This window comes from Ochotona princeps, chromosome 8 (assembly GCF_030435755.1).
Source record: "Ochotona princeps isolate mOchPri1 chromosome 8, mOchPri1.hap1, whole genome shotgun sequence".
Classification (NCBI taxonomy): Eukaryota; Metazoa; Chordata; class Mammalia; order Lagomorpha; family Ochotonidae; genus Ochotona; species Ochotona princeps.
Window position 1 is genome coordinate 60,734,888 of NC_080839.1, and position 20,589 is coordinate 60,755,476.

The following is a 20,589-nucleotide window of genomic DNA, read 5'->3' on the forward strand; positions in this document are numbered from 1 at the left end:
GTGCTCGCAGTAGAGGTAAGTTCTCCCTCCCTCCCTAGCTGCCCAGGCCTCTTCCCAGCACAAAGCCAGGCAGCCAGAGCTCCTTTTCCTGGCTGAGTTACCAGGCTGCAGCGCTAACTAAAGGCTCCCCAGAACAAAACCTCCATTTCCTTTCTCAGAGCAGCAAGGCTACGGCATACTAAAATATCTTTCCCTCCAAGAGTAACCACTGTGTTACTTCACTCCATTCTTTCCAAATATTGCCAGTTAAACTTAGGATTTAATTGAAAAAAAATCAACTCATTTTCTTATTTTTACAGATTAAGAAATTAAGTCTCAGCAAGGGAAAATAATTGCCCGCAATATTCTAATAATAATAACACAACAAAATAGATTTCTTAGAATGAGGTGCTGTGAGAAGTGTTAGTTGAAACATTTCTTTCACTCCTCAAGATGACTATGAGGAATAAAAAAATAGCACTCCATTCACTCTTTACAATGAGTAAACAGACTTGTTCCCAAATCACAGTGGTAGTAACTGCTACAGCTGGACCTCAGCCCAGCCAGGCCACCTCGGAGCTCAGGCTGCTGAAGCAGAAATACCAACCAACAAATGAGAAGGTAACTATCTCTCATGCAAACACAAAATATGTTTCTGACTTTAATTAATTCATTAATTAGGGAACAAATAAAATGTTCCAGAGCAGACATACATTAGGCACTGGAGAGTACTGAAATGAATTTGCTGAACAGACAGAAAACTGGTTTCTTCCACTGAATAAGAGAAGTCTGCTACACTCCATCCAACAGAATCCTCTGCACGTCTCGACACACGATCGCTCTGCCTTGCCATCACTTATGTACACCCTAACGTAAAACAGAGCAATGGCAGCTGCAGACCCCGCAGATGCTCAGGAGAAGGGCTCCTGCAACACCGCTCTTTACCGAAGACCCCAGATCCGTTCAGTACATTTCAGACCATCACAATTTTCCCTTGCAGATATTCTCACCACTGTGCACAATGCTTTCTTCTTCTTCCTTCAGATAGGGATCACAGCTCTAAGATCTCTGACAAAGACGGGGAAAAAAACTGAGCTATCCTTCTCCATAAAATAAACCTTTTTTTTTTTTTTGCCTCAAATCTAGTGATTCTTTTTTTTTTCTTACGCTTTTTTTTTTTTCTAATTGGAGAGCTAGATTTACAGAAGAAAATGAGAGAGAAAGAGCTTCCATATGCTGGTTCATTCTCCAAATGGCTGCAACGGCCAAAGCTGAGCTGCTCCGAAGCCAGGAGTTTCTTACAGGTCTTGCACGCAGATGCAGGGTCCCAAGGCTTTGGACTATCCTCCATTGTTTTCTCAGGCCACAAACAGGGAGCTGCATGGGAGGGGAGCAGCCAGGAACCAGTGCCTATATGGGATCCCGGTGCTTGCAGGCAAAAGATAAGCCAGTTGAGCCATCGTGCTGATCCCAAAATTAAGTAATCATTAAGACAAATTTTCTCTACCACAAAAGAGAACTGGGTTTAGATTATGACTTCATTAAAAAAAAGAAAAAGAAGTTAATTCACTGGATTGTGAGGCCTCTTAAGAGAGCTAAAACTAAAGAGGGTGTGGTTCTACTGAATGATTTAGTCCTCTATGGAGATATTAAGTAATAGTTACACAGTTACTTGCAAGTAAGGGACCCAAAGGTTAACTTTTCAAATGTCTTATGGGTCAACTTAATGCTTCTGAATTTCCATCCTATGTTTTCTTTCACAAAAATGTAACCCACCCCAACTTGCACTTCCAGCAAGATCAAGCAGATCTTGATACTGCTCACAAAAGCTCTCAAGACAAAGAACTGAGAACAGCAGCACAAGGGGACAGAGAGCCCTTTACCTACACAACAGCCAAAAACTACAGAAGAAACTGTGGCCCAGCCCTCCCCACAGTGCAGGCCATGTGAGGAGCCCAGAGGACCACCTCCCCAGCTGCTGCCAGCTGTCCCAAACCCTTCCTCCTCCAGCAGCGGATATCTGAGAGTGCCTATGCGGCCCCGGCTCTCCCATTAGCAATGTCTGTGCAGACCACAGGGAGAGCAAGGACTTCTGTCCCACCTGGCCATGAGACACCTCTTCTTGCTTCCACGGAGTGGGAGCAGGAGGAATCTCCCAGGAGAGTCACAAAGGATAGCAGGTAACACTAATGGGGTAGGCCAATGCCAGTGATGTCAAGAGAGGACTGGAAATTGCCAACCGAGGCCAGCAACATGGGAGCCTGGCTTTGCAAGTCCATGGTCACTTCCCTTTAAAGTACAATTAAAACACATGTCAGACTAGTTTGGTAGGGATATTTGAAGGAAACTCACAATTTAAAACCTTCCATTAAAGATATCTCCTGATCTGGGCTATTTCATTGGCAATGTTACCAAATGTTTACAGAGAATTAACACCAATTCCACACAATCTCTGTAAACAGAAATGAGCATTTCCCAATTCATGAAGCTCATATTACCTTCAAGGAAAAAAAAAAAAAAAACCACACACAATATGATAGTGCAGGAGGCCACCACCATGGCATGTATGTTAAGCCTCTGCTTGCCATGCCCACATCTCATATGGGTGCCAGTTCAATTCTCAGTTGCTTCACTTTCGACCCAGCTCCCTGATAATGTGTCTGGGAAGGCAGAGGATAGCAGCCCAGGCCCTTAAGACCTGCGCCCACATGTGGGAGAACCAGAACAAGCTCCTGGCTCCTAACTACAGATCAGCCCAGCTCTGGTTGTTGCACCCACTTGGGAAGAGAACCAGCAGACAGAAGATCTCTCTGTGTCTCTTTCTCTGCCTTTCAAATAAATAAATCTTTAAAGAAAATGACAGTATAATAAAAGAAAGTTATAGGCTAATGTCAGAATATAAACACATAATTCTTAAAGTGCCAGAAAAAAGAATTCAACAATATATTTTACAAAATGAATTTAATTCAGGAAGGCAACTCTGGTCTAATATTTGAGAATCTGTCAATATAATCCACATTATTCACAGTTTAAAGAAAAACAATCCCAGAAATATGTAAAGATAGAAAAACGGTTTGTGGAAATGGCTTATTCCCTGAGCCTATCAGAAAGAGAGAGAGAAAACGGAACTTCTTCAACAAGATAACGAGCATCTGCAAAAACAACACAGCAAACATTACACTCCAAAAAAAAAAGGCCAAATACAGTACACTTTCTCCATATTACTGAGGATAAAGCAAGGATGTCCACACTTACATTCAACCTAGGGGTTCAAATTCTAGCCAATGTAAGCAAACAAGAAAAGGAAACCAAAGAAGAGAGCAAATAAAAACGGTCCTGTTTGCAGATGACCTCAGGTTTACAGAGTGCTCAGGAAGCCTGCTCTGAACCTCACACAACTATTGAGTCCAGCAAGGCGCAGACACAAGATACACATTTAAAAATAAACTATCTCAAAAGAACCAGCAGAAGGGGAGAAAAGTTTTCTAAGTTGTATCTATCATAAAGAACTTATACTTAGAATATTGTGTATAAGTAATTCTTATAACCCAATAATCAAAAGATAGATAACCCAATTTAAAATCAGGAAAGGGAGATGAATAAGCATCTTTCTAAAATAAAGAAAACATACAAAATGCCCAACAAGTACAAGAAAGAATCAGCATTTGCCAGGGAAAATCAAAATCACTATAAAAAATATTTCTTACTCAGCAGGAAAGCAGAATTTTTCCAATATAACTAAAAAGATAATAGGAGCGGGCATTTGGAACAGTCCAAGTCTCCCGTTAGGACACCCAGTCAGACCAGGGTGTCTGTGTTTGAGTCCCGGCTTTACTCTCAGTTACAGCTTCCAGCTGACATAGCCTGGGAAGCCAATGAGAGGTGATGGCTCAGTCAGCTGGGTCCCTGCCACTCAAGAGGGAGACCTGAATTGGGTTCTCAGTCCCCAGACATTTGGACTGTGAACCAGTGGATGGGAGATCTTCCCACCCACATCACTACTGTGTGTGTGTGTGTGTGTGTGTGTGTGTGTGCAAGAGAGAGAGAAATAAGCAAATAAATTGCTAAAAATGTTTCTTCATTCATTTGACAGAGTTACAGAGAGGGTAAGAGACAGAAAGAATGATCTACTGGTTCACTCCTCAGAGGGCCAGGCCGAGCTCAGGAATCAGTAGCTTCATCCAAGTCTCCCACATGGATGGCAGGGAACAAACACGAAGACCACATTCTGCTGTTTTTCCCAAGCCATTAGCAGAGAGCTGGATGGAAGCAGAGCCGGATAGGAAGTGATCAGCCAGAAAACTAACCAGCACTCACATGGGATGCTGGCATCACAGGTGCTGATTTCATCCATTATGCTACAGCACCATGCCCAAGTACCTGAATTTTTGAAAGACAGGGAATAACAAGGATTTGTACAGAGAAATGGAAACTTGCGCACACTGCTAGTGGATATGTAAAACAGCTACGTCACGGAACTCTGGCAATTCCTCAAATTCTTAAACATGGTTACTCTCTGGTCCAGCAATTCCACTCCTGACATTCCAGAAAAACAAACAGAAACATATACATAAAACTTCTATTAGAATGTTCATAGCAGGGCCCGGCGGCATGGCCTAGCAGCTAAGGTCCTCCACCTTGAACATGCCAGAATCCCATATGGGCACCAGTTCTAATCCTTGCAGCTCCACTTCCCATCCAGCTCCCTGCTTGTGGCCTGGGAAAGCAGTCGAGGACAGCCCAAAGCCTTGGGACTCTGCACCCGTGTGGGAGACCTGGAGGAAGTTCCTGGCTCCTGGCTCCAGATTGGCACAGTACTGGCTGTTGCGCTCACTTGGGGAGTGAATCATCAGATGGAAGATTTTCCTCTCTCTATATCTGACTTTGTAATAAAAATAAATAAATCTAAAAAAAAAAAAAGAATGTTCATAGCAGCATTGTTAACAACCAAGAAATAGAAGCAACTTGAATGTTCACCAACTGATGAATACATAAAATCTGGCATATCTGTCAAATAGAGTATTACTTGATGATGACAACACTGAATAAACCTTAAAAAGATGCTACATGAAAGAATCCAGTCACAAAAACCATATATTGGTTGACTCTGTTGATATGTAATGTTGAGAGTAAGAGTAGACAAATCAACAGGGAAAAGTGGATTAGTGGTAGTCTAGTATAAAAGAATGAGCTGGAGGGCCCGGCGGCGTGGCGTAGCGGCTAAAGTCCTCGCCTTGAACGCCCCAGGATCCCATATGGCGCCGGTTCTAATCCCGGCAGCTCCACTTCCCATCCAGCTCCCTGCTTGTGGCCTGGGAAAGCAGTTGAGGACAGCCCAATGCATTGGGACCCTGCACCCACGTGGGAGACCCGGAAGAGGTTCCAGGTTCCCGGCTTGGGATCGGCGCGCACCGGCCGTTGCGGCTCACTTGGGGAGTGAATCATCGGACGGAAGATCTTCCTCTCTGTCTCTCCTCCTCTGTGTATATCTGGCTGTAATAAAATGAATAAATCTTTAAAAAAAAAAAAAAAAAAAGAACGAGCTGGAGAAAATAAAGTGACACTGTTAATGGATGCTGGGTTTTAGAGGTGGTGAATATGTCCTAAAATTAACTGTAGAGAAGGCTGAAAAACTCAATGACTATATTAAAAAAAAAAAATACTGTCTATCAGCCCTCCAGCTGACATTTTTTGTAGAAACTGATTTTAAAATCCATATGGACTTTCAAGAAACTCAGAACAGACAAAACAAGGTTGGAAAAGAACAAAGTAAGACTCATACATCCTGTTTTCAGGATTTATTACAGAGCAATAATAAGACAGCATGGTATTGACTTGACGACAGATATGTAGATCAATGGATAGATTTCACAAATACAGGCATTTCTGCAACTGTCACACAGCCCAAAAGTCACACGCCTGAGTATTCCCAGTGAAGTGGAACCCACACAAAACCTTGTATGCAAACATTCAGAAGGAAATGATCCAAGGACTTGGGGCCTGCTACCCAAGAAGTGGACAACAGACTGTGCGGGGCAGAAATCAGCTACGTGGAGTTGAAGGGCAATAGGAATCCTAGTCACAAAATTGTTCTGCATCTTGGCTACATCAAGATTAACCCAGATTGTGGCATCCTACTAGTTTTGTAGGATGTCATCATTGGAAAAATGTGTATTATTCCTCATAACTTCTTGTGATTCCAAAATTATCTCAAAACAAAAAGTCTAAAAAAAGGAATCTACACTGCTGTGTGACAAATCCCAGAAAACGTATTGAAATGGTGGACAGTCATGGATCCCTGCCAACTGTCAGCTTCCCTTAGCTAACAAACACCACCCCAAAACAGTCATTTATTAGCCAATTGTACAATAACCTGCTATTCCATAATATCTGTCTTTACTAAAACCTGCTAAACTGCATTTTTAAGAGGGTCCTATTAGAACCAGCTACATTCAACATTAGGACTGGCATCTGCACAGCCCAACTCAAGCTGACAGGTGCCTTCCAGCTCATTACAATGCTCAAAGACACACCCAGGCTAGGAAGAGGCCTGCAAGCACGGAGACGTGCTGTGGGACTACTTCACCTAGTCTACGCCCTCGCACATTCTGCCCCACTTGTGGTGATTTCTTACGGGAACCCTAGGAAGCTAACATCACTACCTATCCATCTTCTAGAAATGTTGTAAAAAAGCTAACGAACATACATATGGAAAAGGTCCTTGAGAAGTTTGAAGCACAGCTGCCTCAGACAAAAATAGATAAGCTCTTAGAGTTCACAACTGAAAATAGTAGAACCCTTCAATTTTCTTGATGGCAAAAATAAAAAGGGAAATAAACATAGCTGTGTTAATATACATTCAGCATAACTCTGCTGGCTTAAGATCAGCTCACCCAAAAGCAAGAAGTCTGTCATACCAGCTCCAGAAAGGCAAGACTCCATCTACCTTGACTAACTCTGACTCCGAATTTATTTCTTCCTAGTGAGTGAGAGAAACTGAATTTTACTGGCTTTATGACTGCCATAAATAAAACTGGCAAATAAGGTCAGTTTGCAAATACCTGGACTACTCCAAATGACTGCTCCCATTCTTAGAGACCAAAGGGCAATTCTACCTTTAATCAGTCATTATTAATGAACAGCCACGGTGAAATACACCTCAGTTCAAATCCGCAGTCACTCACATTAATAAGGACCTTATCCCAGGAATCCTCAAACTCCGGTTTGAGCACCACATCACAAGATACCAGTCTCAGTGTGCTGAACATACAAGCAATAAACCTGAGTAACACATTTTTAGTGAATTCCAGAAGGAAAAAAATGAAGAGTAGCAAGCCAATCATGGTAACACATAAAAGGGGAAAATGTCAGACATCTCATTTCAAACTCCCACATCACTGACAGACTCACCCTAAACAGTTTCCAAAAGTTAATGTTCAACACTGATGTTAATATACCCTGGACATCACTGTAATGCAAAGCATACTTTAGTTTAAATACTCATCCCCTTATACTAAAGCCATGTTAAGTACAGTATAAACTAGATTAAAACAGGCATGAAGACATCACAGTTAAAAAGATAGAAACTGAGCCTGGTGCAGTAGCCTAGTGGCTACAATCCTCGCCTTGCATGCACTGGAATCCCTTATGGGTGTCGGTTCTAATCCCAGCTGCTCCACTTCCCATCCAGCTCAAAGCCTTGGGACCCTGCACCCACGTGGGAGAGGCTCCTGATTCCTGGCTTTGAATCAGCTCATCTCTGGCCATTGTGGCCAGCTGGGAAGTGAACCAGCAGATAGAAAGTCTTTCTCTCTGCATCTCCTTCTCTCTGTAAATCTGACTTTCCAATAATAAAATAAATAAATAAATCTTAAGAAAAAGATACACAGTAGTATCTCTCATCTTAGTTCCTATTTCCCTGTTGACTAAGATTCATGCTGACCCATCTAAGATCTTCCATGAGAAAGCGCCTGTTCAAGACTTCATGTATTTTCTAACTGAATTATTTTTCTTACTGATTTTATACACACACATTCTGGTTTCTTGATCAGACATATGAATTGTAAATGTCTTCTTCCAGTCTGTGTTTGGCATTTCATTATCATAATGGCAACTCTATATGGAGAAAGGCTCTTAATTTTAATGAAGCCGGAAAAAAACTATGATTTTTATGGTCAGTGCTTTCCAAGTCTTTTATAACAAATGTCTGCTACTCCACACACTAGTTCTTTCATCTCTGCTTTGGGCTTGAGTGATTCTCCACCGCATTCTGATTCAGAAAACTTGCAACTTTTGTGCAAGACTTGCCCCTTGACCTTGCACTCATTTCACACTGTTTCATGTTACGGTGGCAGGAGCTGGGCAAACAGAAGTTATACATATTCTAGTGATCAGTTTTACAGCTGGAGAATTTATCAGTGGTTATTTTTTTGCATTACAATAACTTCTAAACATATTAAAAATCTAACATTAAAACGTCTAATCGCCATTATCCTGGCATCTTCCCCCAACGTAACTTACATAATTCTTCCCACCCTATTTAAAAAGTCACAAATTAACTGCCTGCCCAAGTTATTTCACAGTATCTCCCCAACTTCCAACCATACAGTTAACAAGCAAACCTCTTCTCCACTGGGCCCGTGCTTCCCTCCCCAACCCTGCCATTCTTCACGCCCAACTGTCCTCACACTGCTTTCACAATGTGTTGGGAAATCTGAACTCCGCTCTGATTCAGAAATCTGATCCAAGTCTTATGCCATCTCTGATGTGGAATACGAAAACTCTCCTTAACTGGTCTCCTCCTTACACTTCTTGCCTTCCACCCTGTCACCAATGCCACCCCTCCTGAACAAGAGTCGATCATGTTACTCAGCTCACTGACACCTGTTCAACGTCCAGTACTCTCAGGATAAAGCCCACAACTTGGACCTCGCTTTGCTGGCTTCCCTCCCAGCCGCTCCTCCCACAGGCTGGCCTGGCTCCCGGACACCGGTGACCTGACTCCCACAGGCTTTCCACCGCTTCCCCTGCTCCCCACCAGGCCCACCCGAGCAGAAGCACGGCTCCTTTAGAAAGGTGTTCCCACAGCTCTCTGTGCCCAGAGCTGGATTTGAATCTTTATCCCATAGTAGTAATCATTTATTTGTCTCATTCACTCATCTACAAACTTCTGAACTTGGGCTTCTCCTTGACTTACTCCAGGACAAAATCAGACATTAATTTTTACATCCCAACGACTTAGCAGTGTTATTCCAGAAAGGTCCAGTGAATGTCCCAGCCACCTAACTTGTGTTATGTTTCTCTAAAGACTGAAAAAAAAAAAAAAAAAAAAAAAAAAAAACCAGTGCAAGTATGTTAAAGCAAAGAACCTAGCTAAAACAAATTTTCTTTTAAAAGTAGATCACTGTTTTAAAGAATTTAATAAGAACTGAAATCCTAATTACAGACTTAAGCTTCCTGGCAGAAGTGAGTCACACAACTGTCACATCTGTAAGTAACCAGCATCAAAGGAGGGTGAACCCCCCACTCTGGCCTATTCCAACCATCACACCAATCACTAATCGGGCACAACACATGAGTCACTGTGCGTACAACTTCAAGATCACAAACCAAACTACTTCCTTGAAAAATCTAACACATAAACGTATCTGTGTAGTTCAGGAAGTCGGCACACAGGGTGCTAAAGACCACAAGCTGGAGTTACAATGCAAGCAGTGTGACTTCGGACAAACATCAATGCTGCATCAATTTCATCATCAAAGACAGGAGGATGAAAAGCATGCACCTGACAGTGTTGCCGGGTGACTGAGTTATCACACACAGGTCAGCCATTGGTACCAGCTCACTGCACAATTTGCAGTGATAAACATCAACCACTGTCACGGCGCCTTCAACTCGTTAAAATTTTTTTCCACATTCTGTCCATGTGCCCCTCACAACAGGGCAGTGAGGTTGTCTGGACAAGACTGCTGCCTCTTACAAACCACACAAAAGCTCAAAGCCAGGTTAAACCAACCAAACTTCCACAGATCTAGTTTGCAAGAGATCGCTTTGGGTTGTCCTCAGATTGGCTCCAGCTGCAGGCAACAGCAGCCTAAAGGCCAAGTGGAACCACAGCATTTAGCAGGCTTGAAGAGCAGGAGAGTGCCACGGTAAGCACTCCAGACAGTGGCTTCACCACCACAACAGAAAGCGCTGAGGGGCTTCCTCAGGTACAGAATGACACACCACTAAAATCACCAACACTACACTTAGCTCTCACACCAACGTACAAGGACTGTAGCAACTAAAAAGAAAGTCTTACACAGCAAAGAACTGGTTTTTACTGACTCTCCAGAAATACAAGGTTTGGGGGAAAAAAATTTTCATCAAGGCAGTATAGAAAAAAAGAAAAAGCCCAACTAATTACACAAGGGAACTTCAAAAACTTCATGGAAATGGACTTGCAAAGTAAAAGGTATTCTAGTACAAATGAAATGTACCATCCAGGCATCCAAGGACTCTTTCAAAAATTCATGGAAATGTGTATTATGAAAAACACACAATGCTAAACGTTCTGCGATACAGGTAAACCTTGGATTCCAAGTTCCATTAACTTCGTGAAGTGCCCTCACAGTTCATAACCTGATGTTTTTCTGCCCAAGTTTTGGCACTGAAGGAAATCGGCAGACAGTTCATCTGGGTAATACCTTCACTAGCTTTATTGTCAGCATCCTTCTTGAGATCCAATCAAGACCCAGTAAGTAGAATTTCAAAGGCAGGTGGAATGTTTCAGGGGAAGCACCCATCTGAGGCAGGTGAGGACCTGGAGAAAAGCAGTTCCTAAACCCACAGCTAACTGCCCCACATTTTACTTCTCTTCACATGGGCCATGAGGAGCCATGCTACAGCCTAAAATAGGAGTTGGACCTCGGACCCCAGCCACGCTGGCACCTGGAGGACACACACAAAGCTGCACCCGCCCCTGCCCGCGACACCTCGCATGCACACCTTGCACGTGTTGGCCACTTGGGACAGTTTTGCACATGGGACTTGAACAGAGGCAGGGTTCGCGCAGTGCGGGGGACAGTAGGGCTCCCCGACTCGCCCAGGTAGCAGCGAAGTCTTCATGCCAACGCCCCTCAGGTAAACCCGGACCGGGGCAGCCGGCCCTCCGCGGCCCGAGACCACGACCCTGGCCCTCGCAGACCCTGCTTGCGCGACCCTCGGCGCCCCACTTCTCCGCTGAGCTGGCGACCTGGCCACCTGCGCTAGGACCCCAAATCCCTGGCCAAGTGACCGTTACTGGGTCGGGGGGGACGAGCCAGGGTTGCAGCCACCCCCTCCGCTAACCTGGAGAATCCCCCGGCCGCCGGCGCCATTTTCCCCACGCCGTAAGCCCCACCTGACAGTTCCAGCCTCCCACCTGTGACTGATAGGGGACGCGGCGGGACGTCGAGGGGGGCGCGGGGGCGAGCTGGGAGACTCCAAAGGGGTCACAGCCTCCGAGAAGAACCCGCCGCTAATTCATTCCGAAGCCAGAAGGCGTCCGGCCCGTCGCCCTAGTAATGCGTCCCAGCAGGCGCGATCCGGATTGGCTGCGGACGCCGTGACGCAGCGGCGTCCCCGACTGCGTGGGAAGCCCAGGTCCCCTGCGCCCCGCCCCTGTGGTGCAGCCCGGGGAGACCCCGAGCGTCGAGGGCGCCTTTAAAGGGGCCGCGCTGGAGAGGAGGCCGGGGAGAGCAGTGGAGCGAGGTGGCGAGAAACATGCAGCCCGCCCTTCACACTGCAGCAGGGTAAACAGCTAGAGTGCGTGCGCCAGCTCTGGGGGCTAAATCTAAGCAGTTCTCAGCGCGCGCGTTTTCCCCAGCCCACCCCCGCACGTGCCGCGTTTCCAGCTTATCACCTTTCAGAGGTCTCCATCGCGTCCTGAGACCTTTTTCTTTCCCCTGCTCCTTAAGTAGGAATCTTCATAAAGCCACACACGACACATAAAGCCCCTCATCCGTGCTTTGTGTGTGTTCATCTCTTGCATACCTTCATCCAACCGGGTGACTGTGGAAGTGGTGCCAGGTGTCCTAATCCTTGAGGTTTCAGCCGAGTGGCTTCCACAAAGCAAAGAAGGCAGAGCTGCAGGTTGCCTGCCAGGCCAGGGTTCCTGTCCCCCTAACAGCTTCGCAGCTTTTCTGTTGTGCAAACACTGTTCGATATTTAAGACGCGCTGTCCTTACATTCAGCCCAGTCTGTGTATTCACCTTTCATGTCTTCATTTTTCTCTGTGATGAGATAAAAAGGTGTCTCAATTTTTTTTTCTTTTACTAACACAGCGTGGCCACGTTCCAGAAAGCCTGAAGGGCTGCACCATGAGTCTTCTTTCGAAACTTGCCAGAGGCTCCCCTACCTGCTCCACTGCACACACACCCTGCCTGTCAGGCGATGTGTGCTGTCAGGTGCAGCGGCCCCACAGGCAGGGCTGATTGTACCACAGTCTGCACAAGCAGCAGAGCCCCAATCTTACATCAGCACTGTCCACCCCCGCTCCTAAGTGGGCTCAAGAACAACACTCTCATGCAAGAGCCTGCGGATTCCTGAACCTAAAGACATTACCTCTCCACGTGAAACGTTGTTTTCTGGTCATGGTCAGCACTTCCTCCCTCTTACATGGATTGCAAAATTCTAGAGGAAAGTTGAAATTTCCATAATATCTAATAGTTTTAGGGGCTGAGTATCAGGAGAAAACCTTTGTACTTAATTGAGACCTCTGTTGAAGCCAAAATGGTCTTTTGCAAAAATCATCAGCACAGTGTCCAGCCGCAAGCTAGACGCTCTCCCAACCTGAAGGGACAGAAGCCCACAAAGTCCATTATCCTGGTCCATTCCAAGCACTGCTGAAGAAATCTCACTTTTTTCCCAAGGCACTAGTTCTGGTACCTATGGAGCATAAGTCCGCTTGCAGAAAACCTCACTTACAGAGTTCTGCTTCTTTCTTGATGTTAGAAGCTGCCACAAACGCCTGGAAACCATTGACATGCCTAGACCATTGACCTACTCACCTCCCATATAAAGTTTGTAGTTTAGGTAATATAATATTGTACTAATATTATTCATCTTCCTTTCTTGTGTGCTCAGTGCCTACACAAGATTCACATAAAGCGAAGGTGAGTGGAGGGTATACAGAAAAGGCTGTATGCTTTTTTGAGGTATCTTTCCTAAGTCTAAAAATGATGTCCCAGTGATCTAAATAATATTCATCATCTACTGGGAAAGGGAAGGGCAGAGTGGGACAAGAGAGTTTATCAAAGAAGTATGATATTGCAATTAGCTAGGAGAAATAACTTCTGACATTCAGTTACATAGAAGAGTGACTACAGTTAATAATGATTTAATGTGTATTTCAAAATAGCCACAGGGAATCTTGAAGTGTTGGATATGCTTGAAGTGTTGGATTGCTTGAAGTGTTGGATATGCTCCAAATCACTCCAGTTTGGTCAAGGAATGATAATGTATGCATGCATCGAAGCAGCACATATCCCACAATGAACAATTATTGTGTGTCAGTTAAATAACTAACTAACCTTGGCACAAAAAAAGTATTATTTAAATGAATAAATACCTTGGCATATCTCTAAGTTTTATCCCACTTGGAAAGCTGCTGAACTTTTGTGAAGTCCCTCTGCTCTCTGGGATGTGCGTGTCCCATGGGCCATCCAAAGCACTTGTACTGCTTGTCCATTAGATCCAACTAACAAGAGATTTCAATACAGCAGGCCAACACAATGCCAGATGGTGCAGGTCCCGTTGAAATCTGTTATGACGTGAATGTAGCCCTGGAATGAGACTAGAGACGCAGAGTGCTGTCTGTGCCATGCAGACTCCATTTTCCTCTGGATGGGATACTGCTTCTGTTTTCCATTTGGTTGGCCAGGAGACAGGGGAAGGTAGTTCCAGGGACCTCTGTTTGACCTTTTCTGATACAGTGGCTGTGACTCCATAGGTTAAGGATTCTTGTGAAGGTTCTGTCACTCAGAGAGGCAGATCAGGATCCATTGAGACAGACAGACCTAAGCAAGCACCCCACTTATTCCATGCTCCTACCCTAAGGTGGAAAGCGACAAGGTCCTTAGGACACCTGGATATCCCCACTGATCTAGAATTATATTCAGCATCCCTCAAAACATCAGTGTGCTCCTCTTTGGCCAGTTTCTAGCCAGCCAAAGAAATAACCCTAAATCAGTTTGGAGAAGGACTAAAAGACATATGGATACACAGGCTGCAATGTTCTGGATCCTTCTTCACAGACACCAGACTCTCCTCCAATCCACATGTTCCAGGTCTGAGAAAAGGTTCAGGTCTTTAAACTAGGAAAGGGATTGTGATTTCCATCAGTATGATATCTGACCTCGGCCTTGTACTCACACTGTCTTAATCTCTTCTGATTACATTTAAGCAGTGCCCTTTCTGGCTGCCCATATATCTTGTCCCTAGAAATACTGTGTTCTGTAAGCCATCTCCACAAGGTCAGGCCAGGTCCTCTGGCTGCAAGTATGACCTAACAGTTCACTGTGGTCATTAAGTTGCCATTTGCTGTGCTTTAAGCAGGATTTATCCCTTGTGAAACTCATGCTGATATTTAATCCTCATTGTGAAATTACAGAAAGTCAGAAACTCAATCCATATGATATTTAGAAGTGGAGCCTTTGGGAAGTGATTAAGACTGGATAAGGTCATTCGTGTAGAGGACCCAGTGATTGAATACTGATGGCTTTAGAAGGAAAAATAAAGAGACCAGTCAGTGTTAAGTATGTCTGCTTGCACACACACACACACTACCTGTCTCTCATCTGGTGATGTTCTGCACTCCCTCAAGACTCTGCCAGTGAGAAGGTCATCACCAGATATGACCTCTCAACCTCGATTTCAGAACCATCAACCAAAATGAATTTCTCTGGGGCTGGCTTCCAGGTGAAGCCATGGTCTGCAATGTTCATAGCCCATATCAAAGTTTTGGTACAAGTCTCGGCTGCTCTCTTTCTCGTCCAGCTTCCTGGCAATGCTCCTAGGGAAAGATGGCCTGAATGCTTGGATCCTTCCCACGTGCATGGGAGACCCAGACAGAGTTCCTGGCCTCTGTTTTCTGGCTTCAGCATGAAGCAAACCTGGATATTGTGGCCATTTGGGAAATGAACCAGCAGATGGAAGAATCAATCTCTCTCTCTCTCTCTCTCTCCTCCTCCTCCTCCTCCTCCTCTTTCTTCTTCGATAGATAGATAGATAGATAGATAGATAATAGATAGATAGATAACCACTTTACTATAAAACTTACCCTGATGCCTGATGGTGGAATTGTCTCACTAACACATCACTGCTTCTCAGAGTTGCCTCTGTGATTTCTGGGAAACTGTCATGCCTGTTGTTATTGAGGATTCCCGTACTCTAACAGATCTTCTACATTCAGAGAACAATTGCCACTGAGCTTCCTAGCGACAGCGGTGCCCCTAAGCAGAGCTGGTATTGGAATCTTGGTGAAGAGAGTGCCACCCCAGCCTCCTGAGGAACACAGTCAGCTGGAGGGTCTGCTGGTCCTACCTGGTGGATGCACGTAGCATACCAACTTCTCTGAAGTCGTGCTTCCTACATCCTTGTCCAACAGGGTAGATCCTCATGGCCATTCTGCCACTGAGGGCTCCAGCTTCAGATTCCCAAGTTTAGGGTCTGATTTCTATGTTCGTCTCTGTATTAGGGTGGCTTTCTGGAAACAGAACTTGCAGAAGAATCCCCCCTTCATATCAGGATTTCTTTTGTTATTTTTTGAGAGGCAAAAAAGGCAAGTCAATCTTGGTCTCCCACCTTAATGGGCAGGAATCCAGTCCCTGGATCCATCACCACCATTTCCAAGCATATGCACTAACACACAGCTGGAGTCAGAAGCCAACGTCAGGTGCCACCAATATTTTTTCCAGAAGTGCTTTCAAGAGACCATGAGTGAAGGAAGCAGAAGATGCAGGCAAGAGAAAAAGTGAAGCAAGGATTTGGTCTCAGGTTGTGATGAGCTTCACCTTGACTCCTTGGAGAACACTGCAGAATGAAACTTCCCCACCGGCTTAGCGAACCTTGATAACAAGAAGGCAAGAGTGTTGATGTTCTCATAGTCCTGTTGCCATGCATTGTTGACCGCAGGTTGCCCAAATGTGCGGATGCAGAACATCATCTGGCTGAGGGAAATGCTATGGAAAAAGGAGGCAGCTGTGAGCCATCAGCAAATAGAGCTCAGAGTAGCAGGAAGATGGGTGCTGCATCTGGGAAGGCACTAACAGCATCCATGGCAAGCATCCCATAAATGCCAAACCCATGATACATCTCTGATGATACGAGAGGTCTTCAATCAGTGATCAGAAAAAATGTATTATGAAAAAGCATGCATGGCTTCAAAACAGACCTTGTACCAAAATAAGCAGACCTTTCCATTCCACTTGCCATGAAGTTTTTGAAGTGCTCTTGCATACGCCTATAATATCGGCAGAGGCTACAGAACAAACCAGTGCTTCTGGGAAGAACAACGAGACAGCAGCAAAATGACACATTGCTGCATTCCCAAGTGTACCCCTTGAATTGTACTGAGGTGTATGGATAACCTTCTGAATGTTGAGAAGGAAAGAATCTAAGTCCCTTTTTCTATACTTACAGAGAGATAATGTTCATCTGTTCTGTCCAAAAGGGTTATTTCCACCGCCCTCACCCCCTTGCCCCTTGCTGCAGAATCTTTCCTAGCTCCTACAATAGTTCATCAGAGCCAATGACTTGTTCACCTTCAGAAGCAATTTCATGTTACATTTCATGGGGCACTCCGCAGTGCTCGGGGAGACATGAAGACAGGCGGGAATCCTGAGCTCTAGTTCTTATACTGCTTTTGTTAGTGTTGGTACATTTTCCAGGCCCATGCAGTTGTTTTCTCCCCTTTGAAATGTCATCATAATGAGGTATGTGCCCCGTCACAACAGACCTCAGAAAAGAGGCAAATAAGCCACGACCAATAACGTGGGAACAGCTCTCCCCCCACGGTAAGGAGTGAAAGGAGCAAGCACCGCAGTGCTGGCCAAGGCCACGGGCATTTATCCAAGGCCCAGAGAAACCCAAGTCTTATTGTGTACAGGCTCCCTGCTTGCAGAAGTCCCGATGACTGAGACTTAGCATTGATTAATAGCACTAGTTAGCCAAGGAAATTCTGGAACTCAATGTACATTTGAAACAACTTGTTTTTGTTGCTGCAAAATAAGCTACATTTTTGAAGATTTATTTAATTTTTCTTGGAAAGTCAGACTTATGTTGAGAAGAAGAGACAGAGAGAAAGAGCTCCCATGTGCTGGTTCATACCCCAAATGACTGTATAGGTCAGAGCTGAGCTGATCTGAAGCCAGGAGCCAGGAGATTCTTCCAGGTCTCCCACACAGGTGCAGTGTTCCAAAGCAACAAGTCACCCTCCATTGTTTTCGCAGGTCACAAGCAGGAATGGGAAGTGGAGCAGCCGGGATACCATTCAGTGCCTATATGGGATGCTGGCACTTGGAAGTGGAGGATTAGCCGGTTGAGCCAAAGAGCCAGTCCCAATAAGCTACATTTTAGTAGTTCAAGAGACAAGGTGCTAGAATCAATGATTTTGAAGAAGCATCAAATTTCTGTTACATGAAGTAGTGATGGAATCTAACCCTGATGATTATCTTTGGGTCTTCAGTGCCCTGCTAGCCCTCCCTCACTTGTCTCCTGACCTACTCTGCTTTTGTCTCCTGTCTCCTCTGACTTTTGCTTCCAGCAGAACAAAGCAAGCAGGAGGTCCTGGCAGGGGTCAGCAGAGAGGGCTGAGAAACAGGTCAAGGTGTTTACACCACCTGTGGGATTGCAGGCCTCAGTGGTTTCACACTTTACCTAGGATCACCCATCCTTATCTATAGCTCATCTCTCACTCTGTTCTGGGACTTTCTCCTCTGCTGTGTCCCTTCAGGCAGGGCACTGTGTGACAGCCTCAGGGCACTCCATTACCCTCTGCTAATTCCCCTTAATCCTGACTGCTTGTTTACAATGTCCTTTCAATCTCCTTCAATTACCCCTCTGTGCCAAATACACCATTTGTTTCTGGCCAAAGCCCTATTACACTGATGCAAAAAATTTCACTTGGTCTAAAAAGATTTTTTTTATGCCAGAAAGTAAATTTAGAACACTGGCAATGAATCCCTCATCCAATATAGACATAAACAATCTTCCTGCTGATGCTAATGCAAACCCTCCCTCTGATCAGTACAGAATGCCTTCAGCAACAAGACATTGCTTTTCATCACTAAAGCCAAATACCTGAGAGAAGCTGCTTGCAAAGGAAAGAGGCTTATTGGGATCACAATGTCAGAGTTTCACAATCCAAGAGTGGGAAAGTCTATTCAATTGACAAGGTTGGAGGGTGGCAGTGGTAGACTAAGGAATCATTACGTAACGATCCAGAAAGCAAAGAGAATGGCTGGGCCCCACTTGGCTTCTATAACCAACCCTCTTGTGAAAATGAACCAAGGACCTCCCATCATGACTGGAATCGGTCTTTATGCTTTTGGAACTATAAGCTCAGGACTTTGAAGTTTAATATCTATAAGAGTATGAAAACCATATCATATTCAAATCATTCCAAACAACAAACTCCATCACAAGAGCTTAAGCCCTGAAGGCATTTATTGTTACTTAATTCAAGTGGAAGAAATAGGCATCTTGGCCTCAGTTTTATAATTCTAATGTGACATCAAGGACTCTGGTTCTCGCCATGCTTTAGCTGTGCTTTCCTTAGCATCTTGGTACTGTTCTTGTTGGTTTTTATTCCCTGGCTACAATATGGCTACCACAATTACAGATATCACAATCATATCCAAAGGGAGTGTTACCAGAAAAGCCCGGTGGGTTCTTTCCTCCGCTTATTGCAGAAATAAAAAGCCAGGAATCTGTTGCAGACAGAAAAGTTTATTTGTGAAGGAACCAGGTGAGCAGGGAAGGGAGAAGGAAGGGAAAACACCTCCAGAGAGAAAGCCAGGAGGTGGGGTGCCTCTCAAAAGGGGAGGGAGAGAGACCAAAGGTTTGAGGAAGGGTCTTGGGATTTTAAGCATTCCCTGACCCCTCCTTGTTGGGTGGGGAGCCTACAGGTAAGATGTTCCCCATTAGTGGTCTCTTAATCAGTTAGAAAATGGGTGGGCAATGCTGGTGCCGCCAACCTGAATGTGTGGCCAAGACGTCAGCAGGCCTGGAAGGTCCCAGGAGGACGCGGGAAAAGGGAAACAGGTATTCTCCTTGTGAATCTTTGTCCTTTTTACTGAAAGAAAAATCCTTCCCAGAAACTCCCCTATCAAATACCCCCTATTGTCCAATTGGCCTTAATTCAGTCATATGACCACTTTCATCTTAAGGAGTATGGGAAAACAAAGGTCTGACTTGCTAGACTCTTAAGTGGTGTGTGATGGGAACAGTAGTTGAGTAACCAATAAACAAAGTCTACACCTCACAGTCACAAGTGAACATTTAGCCAAATCTTCCCTAATTAAAATAATACTTAGGCTGGGGCTGGCCATGTGGCCTAGCAGACAAACCTAACTGCTTACAATGCTGGCATCCCATTCAAATCCTGGCTGCTCCACTTCCAATGCAGCTCCCTCCCTGCTAATAGCCTGAAAAAGGAAAGCAGAATGACCCTAGTGTTTGGGTCCTTGAACCCACATGAGAAACCCAGATGAAGCTCTTGGCTCCAGGCTTTGGCCTGACCCAACTGTAACCACTGAAGCCATCTGGGGAATAAGCCAGCAGATGAAAGACCTCTCTCTCTCTGTGTCTCTCACTCTCTCTGTTTTAAAAAAAAAAAAAAAAAAAAAAAAACACAAAAACTCATACTGCCTTCCCCAAGGAAACATCTGCCAACTTTTCCCTGTTATTATAATGATTTCTAGGGCCCAGTTCCAATTTCCAAAACACCCATGTATGACACTCACTGAATCACCTTTGATGACCACATGTTTTGTATATGGGAACTGTAAAGAAAATGGTATGGTCTTCCGTTTTCTGTATTCCTGAGGCTCTGGCATCTGGGGTCTCCCTGACCTGGAAGGGCTGCCTATCTCAGGGTCCCAGGAACACTTAAGGATAGCCTGCAACTCTCCTTGGAGCATGCCTGTCACTTTTAAGCTCTCTTCCTCCTTCTCTGGTTCTTACCCTGGAGATCAACATCTCCAGCCCCAGTCACCCCAGGGCCATGTCACAGAAATCTAGAGACGGCCCCTCCACTGGGAGTCTGTTGAAATGATACAAAGTCAACTGTCTTAAACCTGCTCTTCCTGTCTTGCTCCTCCCCATGAGTCCACCTTTTCCTCCTCCTCTGCCTCCTGAATGAGCCTAAGGCTCTCACACCCTTCCCCACCCCCACCCCGCAAGGCTTCAGGTGGCCACATATGTGCCCTCTTCTTGGGAACTGTGAGTAACAAACTCCCTTTTCAATGGCAGTCACCTCCGCTCTGGTATCCTCATCATGCCACAATTGTAATAAAATCTGTGTTTTAAAGCAAAATCCTTCACCACAATCTGCTACCTCTTTGGCCTCTCTACCCAGACACCAAATCG

General features: G+C 45.0%; 1 protein-coding gene across 4 annotated transcripts in view; it reads right to left on the reverse strand.

Moving 5' to 3' along the window:
• Window positions 1-11,543, reverse strand: part of LCLAT1 (lysocardiolipin acyltransferase 1) — a 142,900-nt gene extending 131,357 nt beyond the window's left edge. For 2 of the 4 annotated variants that reach the window (XM_058668123.1, XM_004582710.3), the window contains exon 1: window positions 11,384-11,543. The gene's annotated coding sequence lies outside the window, so the exon portion shown is untranslated. Of the gene's footprint in view, window positions 1-11,362 lie in introns of all 4 variants that reach the window. The other 2 variants (XM_058668122.1, XM_058668120.1) reach the window with 2 other exon arrangements.
• Window positions 11,544-20,589: the final 9,046 nt, after the last annotated feature.